Source organism: Triplophysa rosa, linkage group LG4, assembly GCF_024868665.1.
Source record: "Triplophysa rosa linkage group LG4, Trosa_1v2, whole genome shotgun sequence".
NCBI lineage: Eukaryota > Metazoa > Chordata > Actinopteri > Cypriniformes > Nemacheilidae > Triplophysa > Triplophysa rosa.
The window spans coordinates 32,843,993-32,853,726 of record NC_079893.1 but is presented as its reverse complement, the minus strand read 5'-3'; the positions used below and the strand labels follow the sequence as shown (position 1 = coordinate 32,853,726).

Below are 9,734 nucleotides of genomic sequence, written 5' to 3'. Positions count from 1 at the left end.
CTCCAGCTGGTTCAGAACGCAGCAGCACGCCTCGTCTTCCAACAGCCCAAAAGGGCTCATGTGACGCCCCTTTTCATCTCTCTCCACTGGCTACCGGTTGAAGCCCGTATCAGATTCAAGTCACTAATGCTTGCCTACAGGACTATCACTGGATCTGCACCGGCATACTTCCACACCCTCCTACACTCCTACACCCCATCAAGATCCCTGCGTTCTGCAAACCAGCGGCGTCTTGTGTTGCCTTCCCATAAGGGCAGTATATCGCGCTCCCGCTCATTCTCCTTCACAACTCCTTCCTGCTGGAACACTTCCTAACTCAGTCCGGTCAACCACATCTCTCACAACATTCAAAAAACTACTAAACCATCTCTTCTGTGAACACATGACAGAAAACACACTAACCCTCTCTTTCTCTCAACAGGTAGTGGTCTGGCTTTTGTTGAAACTAGTAACTTTGTATTAGCACCTATTGTATTATTGCTCCTGTATGACATATCACTTATTGCTCCCTGAACTCTCTATGAGTCGCTTTGGATAAAAGCGTCTGCTAAATGACTCAATGTAAATGTAAACTTTCTGCATGATTGAGTATGGTCTTGACTTCTTCAGCATCTTCAGCTGTTATGATCTTCTCCTCCTTGAGACCAGTCCGTTTTTAATTCTGTAAAGATCTCAATGATGAGTGATGTCATGTGTTTGTGTCAACAGTGCCATCTTCTGGACATTCTTGACATTGATTCATATGGGCAGCCTTGCGGCAAAAGCTGTTTTATGTCAATCTTGGTAAACATAATAAAGACATTTGTTAGAATGAAGAAATGAAGAGTGTTTCTGGTGTGTTTTATCATTCTGATGTGTGACATTGAACAGATCAGTGGTGCTGTGATTGTGTCTGTACTGTAAGTGCATTTCATAATGATGATGATGATTATATTTAATGTATGTATTCATTTCTTACTTAACAGTTATAATGAAACCGTGAAACTAATAATAATGTCACTGTGTTGAATAATTAAATTGTAATAATTTGTAGTGATCTTTTCAAGCACCTGCTGCTAAATAATCAAACACAACATCACATGGCTTTCCCATTTAGACATTTCATTAACGTGTTACATATTTTATTCCCAAATGCTCACATGTCCACATCATCTATGAATGTGAGCAGTATGTTACTATGGCAAAACTGTCATGTCTGTAAGAATAATGCAATCAAACATTACATTTGGATATATTTTAATGTCTATAACTATATAATGTTAATTACTCTTAATGACATGTTTTTTGTGGGCATCTTCTGTAAATCGTGGCATAAATATATGCAATAATTTTTTGCTCAGGAAAAAAGAAACAGGACACATTCTAATGACATGCACTAACATATGACAGCAGAGCGAAAGTCAAACATTTAAAAGAGAACAAAACATTTAAAGCTTTGTCATCAGCAAGTTGTTTTCTATCCTGCTGTAAAATCGGTGTCCTTCTTACAGAGTCAAGATCCGCACACACAACACTGACACGATAAGAAATTAATCATGAGACCAGTCTCCAGTCCAGCAGGAGTCGCTCTGCAGCTCTTCAGTCCGCCGATAAACCCACTAAAGAAAGAAAGAAAGTCAAACATCAAGCGCTGCGTGTTCACATCACTCTGATTTTCTCTCTTGAGTGTTTTAAACAGAGTGTTGTGTGTGTGTGTTTGTGTTGAGATGTTGAGGATGACGTCACAGATGTGCTGTAAATCAGTGGGAACTGATCTGTCCATGCTGGATATTGATGATTTCATCACAGAAATCTGTCAGCTGAAGAAAGAGGTGGCGTTACTGGAGGAAAAGCTGAGGACAAGAGGAGATGAACTCAACACTGAGGTTTGGACACATTCAACATCATTTACTGCTTTTATACTGTCATTCATGTCAAACTAAACCAAAGTGAGACATCACACATATATTCTATATAAAGCTCCAGTGCTGATGATGTGTTGTGTGTTTGTCAGATTGTGGTAAAGGTCGAGTCAAACCCCACAGACGCTCAGGACACTGTGTGTGACAGTAATCACACCTTGAATCAGGATGAATCTACTGATCAAACCTCCACAGAGTCTCTGGATTCTGTCTGTAACGCTGGAGAACAGCAGATCCTGAACACCAGACCACTCAACATGTGTTCTGTCACACTGATGGACTGCAGGAAACTGATGGAGATGGAAACACAACCACAGTGAAGGAAGAACAGACTGATGAAGATGAGAATCATGATGATTTGTTCCTTCAGGTAAACTGTTCGAACGCAATACTGGAGATAAAAACAGAACCCAAATCAGAGAAGAATCAACTAATGAAGATGATGACTTTATACCCTCAGGTATCTTTCTTCTGTTGTTTTTTTATAATATTTAACTATCATTTGTTTTCCTGTTTCATATAAAGTTTTTTTTTGTTACTTGTGAAAAGTACAATGAAGTTTCTCATTCTCAGTGGACACTGATGTAGTTTCAGATGTGCTGGAGGTTGTTGTTAACGCTGTTGTGTTTGTTTCAGATGAGAGCGGTGATTCATGTTGTGATGGAGAAACGGCCTCTACATCAAAACAGCGACTGACAGCACAAACTCTTTCCTGCATCACCTGTGGAAAGACATTCAGTTCACAGAGACGTTTAGAGACACATGAGAGAAAACACACAGAACAGAAACTCTTCACCTGCACCAGATGTGACATCAGCTTTCCTACCTTACAAGAGAAGAAACTTCATTCACAAGAGCACAGAGACCAGAAACACTTTCACTGTCAGCAGTGTGGGAGAGCTTGTGTCTCGTCTTCTAGTCTGAACGCTCACATGAGGACACACACTGGAGAAAAACCTTTCCACTGCAGTCAATGTGACAAATATTTCAGCACCAAAGGAAATCTTGTTACTCATCAGAGAATTCACACGGGAGAAAAACCGTACGCGTGTCCTCACTGTGACAAGAGATTCAACCACAAACCTCATCTGAAGAAACACATGTGTTCACACACCGATGAGAGACCGTATCAGTGCAGTGAATGTGGAAAAACCTTCAGGGATTCAAGTTGTCTAAAGTCACACCAAAATACACTCTGAGAAACTCTATCAGTGTTCACACTGTGATAACGCTTCCTCATAAATCTCAGCTGTACGTCATGAGGAATTCACACTGGAGAGAAACCTTACCTCTGCTCTCACTGTGGAAAGAGTTTTCTGATCATATCTTTTAAAGTTCATCGAGAATCCACACTGGAGAAACCTATGACTGCAGTGTTTGTGGAAGAGTTTCAGTCTCATCACCATTAGAGAGACACAAGGATTCACACGGAGAGAAACCGTATCATGCAGTGTTATGTGGGAAGAGTTCTCACGTCTAGAACAAAAACTACCTACTGAGAAACTCACTCAGAGATTCACACAGTGTGAAAGACTTTATAATGTTCTCATGTGACAAACGTTTATATTCAGTGTTGAAACCCATGAGAGAGTTCACACTGGAGAGAAACCTTATCACTGCCCATCTGTGGGAGAGATTCACTTATTTAGGAAGGTTTACAGACTCATCAGAAGAAACATGCTGAAGAACAAACTGCACTGGATTCATCATCATAGCGTCTCAATCTGTTAAAAGTCTGAGTGCTCGCTGCCAGTGTTGAGGTCAATATCACTTTAAAAGGGACAGTTCACACTGAAATCAAAATTCTGTCATCAGTTATTCTCCTCATGTGTTTGTAAACCTGTATGTGAGTCTTGCTTCAGTGGAACACCACAGAAGGTATTTTGAGAAATGTCTCAGTGGTTTTGTGTTCAATCAGTGGAAGTCAGTGGAGTTCAGTGTTGTTTGATTATCAACGTTCTTCAAAATATCTTCTGTTGTGTTCTGAAAAAGTAAGTCATACAGGTTTGTGAAGCGGATTGAAAAAAAACCCTAATTGCTCTCTTTTGTTTAAACTTGTATGATGTTGATTTTATAACGGATGTAAAGCAACAGTTATTCACCAGAATTCAAGTAAATTCTCTTGTTGAAGAAAATTGGTGTGAAATCATCGCTCTCTTAAACAGGGTAACACTTGGGGCTTTGACTCAGATGTGTCCATGTCACGGTCAAATATGTTGGTCTTTTATGTTATTTTGATGTCTATTTGTCGCTTTGGCTGTACTGGCCTTTACTCTTCAATGTTTATTGTTTTATCCAGTTTGTAAAGTGTCCATCAGTAAATTGTTCTGAGAAAAGTAATATTATTGCCGACACTGGTTGACTGTGTGTAAAGGGACTATGTCTTATTTTTTTCATTTTTATTGAATTGATTTATTTTAGATGCCCACAAACAGGGAGTTGCTATGCCCCACCAAAACATATTGCAGATTGTCAGAATAAACCACTGTTTCTTGACAGCGAGTCCCCACTCCCTGTCACAAACTCAAGAGAGCTCATGAGGGGATTCTCACATCATTTGTGTTAGTAAACAGACAAAGTGAAATCTGCCTTTCAGCGATCAGAGATGAACGCAAGATCCTTTGGCTGCAAATCCTGAGAGTATGAGTAATTCAATGATTCAGACCAATACTAAAAACACCACAATAAATCATTACAATACCAGTATACTCCCCCTTTCTGAACACAAACATCATTTAGAACAACAAACCCATAATAAATCGCTAAAACAATACACTTGTTATGACCTCTAGTTATATGACAATAACTTTGCCTCCATTGCCTCATACCTTATCTCAATTTGAGCCAGTCTCTCTCTCATTTATTAAGGACGTTGTTGCACATTTGAGACCTACTTGCTCGCCTAATGATGTGCTTCCTCCGAAGTTGTTTATCAACCTCATAGATACTATTGGGCCAAGTATTCTCCCTATTATAGATGGTAGTTTAACTAGTGGCTGTGTTCCTTCAAGTTTGAAGCATGCGGTTGTCCCGCCTCTTCTTGAAAAGCCTGGCCTAGACCCAACAGATCCAAATAATTTTCGGCCAATATCTAAGCCACCATTTTTATCTAAACTATTAGAAAAACTCGTTTTGAGTCAGCTTACCCCATTTCTAGCAAAAAAAAAGATATTTTTGATCAAATTCAATCTGGTTTTAGATCAGGTAACAGTACAGAATCTGCTCTTCTTAGACTAGCAAATGATCTTTTAGTGTAAAGACTGATTCTAGGATCTGCGTTTAGTTGGATCTTAGTTCAGCATTTGACACGATTGATCGCTCTATTGCAGGGGTCTCCAACCTTTTCCATTCGAGAGAATGAAAGTGGCTGAGAGCTATGTTATACAATACCGTTGATGATAATTCTGTCCAAAACCAACAAAAGTAATTGCACTATACACTTTTTATTTGCATAAACACTCGAATTAAAACATTAAAAATGATGGCAGGATTTCAAACTTACAAAACTACTCATAACATGTTATCTGACATGCACTTTTTTGTTCAACATAAAGTTTTGACCAAAAAAAGTTTTATAAAATGACAAACCTTACATTTCGGCCTTTAAATTTAAATGATAAATTATATTTGATCTGCTCCATAACACAGTGGTTCTCAAACTTTTTAGTTGTAAGGCCCCCTTTGTGTTAAGTAAATCGCTTTGCGGCCCCCCATATAAAGACATATAATCTTAAACTTAGAATTTTAATTAAACCAAAAACATTCAGTTATACAATGCTGGAACCTCAATTCTTTTGGTTGGTGGTGTCATTTTTCTGATGTTTGATTGCATAAAATGTATGATAAATTTCTATATTTCATAAAATGCCACAAAATCTGTGGCCCCCCTGGATCCATCTTGGGGCCTCCCAGGGGGCCACGGCCCCCAGTTTGAGAACCACTGGTGTAACAGTTCTACATGTAAGTCGCTTTGGATAAAAGCGTCTGCCAAATGCATAAATGTAAATGTAAATGTAAATAAGCTAATAAATCTCAACACTTCGGATAATGTGAAATTGTAACTCCACTGTTTGACAACAGGTGGCGCATGTGCCTTCCGTCATATTGTCACACAAATGAAACCTAATCTGCGTGTTGAGCCTGTGTGGGACTCTTCTCTAACTAACTTTGCTTAACGCTAAACTTTTTCATAATTGCAAACTCGGAAGAGGTGAAAAGGATGACAACCATGATACGACTGCTGGTATAATAAGTCGGAATGCGCACGCGCACGGTCTAATCTTGAGCTACAGGAAAAAGAAGTGAAAAATATGGATTTTGTTCGAATTTGAGATTTTCATTAAAAATGAGTACATTGCCCTCGTCTTGCAATCGCAATCCTCCGAGTTGTAATTAAACATCTAAAATGATTTTTTATTTGTCTACGTTTTCTGAGAGGTGCACCTTCACAAGTCTTGCGTGTCCAGCAAAGCGCATGCGCGTCTGACGTTTTGGTTTCGCTTTTAAAACATGCAGGATTGAGAAAATTAAGTGCGAGACTGATGTTAAAAGAGTTATTAAGAGTGATAAAGTGCAGGACCTGATTGATGCGAGTTATAAGAGCTCAAAAAGAAAAAAAGAGTTAAGAGCTTTCATAAAAAAGAAATCACTGGTGAATAAATAGTGGAAAGCAACCTCAAGTGCTCTGTTAGAGTATGTCAGCATCTGTTCTTTTCTTATTTCTTGTGGAAACCATGCACTGTAAAATGTAGAATAAAAGTCCAACAGTCACTTGTATATCTGATACTGAAAAATTGCACTTGTAACAGGGCTAGAAATGGTGAAAAATTTATATTTTTACTGTATTTTGTACGAAAACACTATATTTTTATACATAACTGTGGTATTTGTTGCATTCATAGTTTAAAAATATAGGCTACCATTTGCCGACAGAATATCGGCCCATTCAACAACTGATTAGAAATGTTACACTGATAGATATCAGGGCCCATATGTATAAAACTTCTCAAAAATGCTCTTAAGAGTTGTCTTAAACCTTGACTTAAGTGTCAAAAAATTCTTAGTAAGAAGTAGGACTTTTTTAAGAGTAGGAGACTTCTATAAAGAACCTAAAAGCAACTTTCAGTAAAGTTTAAGACTGATTCTTAAGTTCTGACTTAAGTGTTGTAAACTAAGGACTACAATGATTTAAACACAAAATGGCCGCCCTTGACCCCTGAATCAGCCAATAGGGAGCCTGCAAGGGTGAAGTCAGAGCAGCATGGCACCATTTATTCATAACTGAATAAAGACATTACTTAATTCAGACATTACATTGATATATATTTTTTACAGCTGCAATCCATAACTTATTTGGTTGAAATAAACCAAAATTTAGTATTGGGCAAGTACATAAAAATTTGTGTTGAAAACTGTCTGCCTACCTTCCCCTGATTTACAACGGTAAGCTTATAATAGTGATTGATATATTGAGCTGTACCATTTTGTGGGAAATGTAACATCGGTTGACTTCAACCCGTATGAAGATAAATGCATAAAGTAACCTGCAATTTAATTTTTCAGAGTTTTAAAAGCCATTTATTTGTATCATAGCACCTTTTTTATTAAAGGTCTATGAGGAAAGTAGAAAGAAACCATCACTTCTTTGCCAAGGGTTAATAACCCTTATCCCTAAATCTAATAAAGACCCCCTATTTTTAGATAATTAGCGTCCGATCACGTTACTGAATAATAATGATAAAATATTATCTTTAGTCCTAGCAAAAAGATTAAAACAGGTTTTAAATTTTATCTATCATTGACGAAACACAATCAGGGTTTATGCAAAGACACATTTCTAATAATGTACGGTTATTACTAGACATGTTAGATTATTCAAATTTTTTTAGCAGTGACGGATTCATTTTCTTTTCAGATTATTACAAAGCTTTTGACACATTATAATAACATTTTTATTTCAGGCTTTCCTTTTGCAGAATGGCTAAAATGCTATATACAAATTGTAACGGTTGAATTCGACCAAGTAATGGTTCTTCACCTAGATTCTTTTTAAATCGAGGAGTTAGACGTCTAGTGTCCAGTGTCCCTTATCTTTTTTTTATTGCTACATAGCTCCTTAGTTCACATATAAACAGTAGCAACTTAAAGTTTATAACAATTGGAAACACTAAGAGTTATTATCAGCCAATTAGCGGACGATAGTTTTATTCTTAAATGATTTGTCACAAATCTAAATAGCTTTGCAGGTTCTTCAATCCTTCAATCCTGCTTCGGGGTTAAGTTTAAATTTGAATCAATGTGAATTGCTATCGATTAAAAATCGCCTTATCAAATCAATTGAGGGTGTTGCATTCAAAGATAATATAACATATCTTGGAATACAAATATCTGTTGATAAGTGTAGATGTAAAGTAAATTTCAAACCTATTATTTCCAAAGCCCAAAAAAAGATTCAATTGCTGGTTACAAAAGGGATTTATCCTTAAAAGGCCAAACACTACGCTTCACATGCAAAAAAACGTGTTGATACAAAAGATTGTATTTGTAACAATAATTATAAGAATAATTAATCTTAATTTAATCATACCTTTTAAAAAAGTGGTAAATGTAACATGCACAGTGAACAAACATGAACAATTGTACTGGCATTAACTAACATAAACAAGGACAAATAAATGCTTAAAAACCTTCATTGTTGTTCATGTTAGCTTGTTAACAATACCTCTGCTGAAAAACCATTACAGAATTAATGTAGTGTGTTTCGGGCATTATTAGGATTTATTGATGTACTACTGGTTCCCATCTGCCAGACAACATGCCACCAAGAGAATTAATCACAAACCAGTAGACACCATTACAATTTAAATTAAAACCATTGAGATTCCTATTATAACCTTTAAATGTTCTAATCGAATTCCATCACCAACCAAGAGCAAAGACGGACTACTTGTTGTCACATTAATGGTCAACAGTATTCACAATACTTAGTATTTGATGCTAAACTTACATCACATGACCGCAGTTTGAAGTTATAGCTGCACTCAGTTACATTATGCCATTACTATTTCCCTGCTTACAATGTTCCTCTGTTGTCTGATATCGGTCACAAAATTAGACCTAAGTAGACCAGTTTCAACAAATGAAAGTTCCCAAATCACAACTAATAATCTCTCCTTGTTATTCATAAACATTTACTCAGTAACTTTAAATCAAAGTCAGTGAGTGCAGCAGTGACACATCAGAGGAGATCTGGCCCTCCCGGCTGAGACTGGTTCCTCCCGAGTTTATTTCCTCCATTTATTCATCACTGGAGTTTGGGTTCCTCGGCACAGGGCTGTGTTAGCTTGCTCACCGAGAGACTGCTGATATTACAATTTCTGTGTATTTCTATGTGAAAAGCGCTATATAAATAAAATTGAATTGAATTAACTCCTCTGTTATCTCTGTATACTGACAGGTGAATCAACAGAACAACAAAACATCACGCTTGTTTGTGAACATGAAGCTTTGTCATCAGCATGTTGTTTTCTATCGTGCCTTTAGTCAATGTCCTTTTTAGGATCCAGACATCAGGATCTGACAACAAGAAACTGGACATGAAACACATTTTGTCAGGACCATGACAAAAACACTTGAGAGTGACACACGGTATTTATTCAGAAGTGAAATGTAAAATCATTCAGATTAGTATAAAAAAACAGAAGAAATTAACTACTGTAAAACTGCTCATGAATAATAACGATCACAAAATACATGTAAATCATCATGAACTACAAATTCTCATATGAACAAAGTTACTGATCAAATATACAAAAATGCTTCCAATGTCATACG

General features: G+C 37.0%; 2 protein-coding genes across 2 annotated transcripts in view; one reads left to right on the top strand and one right to left on the bottom strand.

Annotated features, from left to right (window-relative positions):
- The window catches only part of LOC130552930 (gastrula zinc finger protein XlCGF7.1-like), a 12,614-nt gene extending 6,818 nt beyond the window's left edge, over positions 1 to 5,796 (top strand). Inside the window, exon 3 of the mRNA XM_057331621.1 lies at positions 3,555 to 5,796. The gene's annotated coding sequence lies outside the window, so the exon portion shown is untranslated. The remainder of the gene's footprint in view (positions 1 to 3,554) is intronic.
- Positions 5,797 to 5,858: 62 nt separating this feature from the next.
- Positions 5,859 to 9,734, bottom strand: part of LOC130553097 (zinc finger protein 850-like) — a 29,758-nt gene continuing 25,882 nt past the window's right edge. The window contains exon 14 of the mRNA XM_057331843.1: positions 5,859 to 9,490. The gene's annotated coding sequence lies outside the window, so the exon portion shown is untranslated. The remainder of the gene's footprint in view (positions 9,491 to 9,734) is intronic.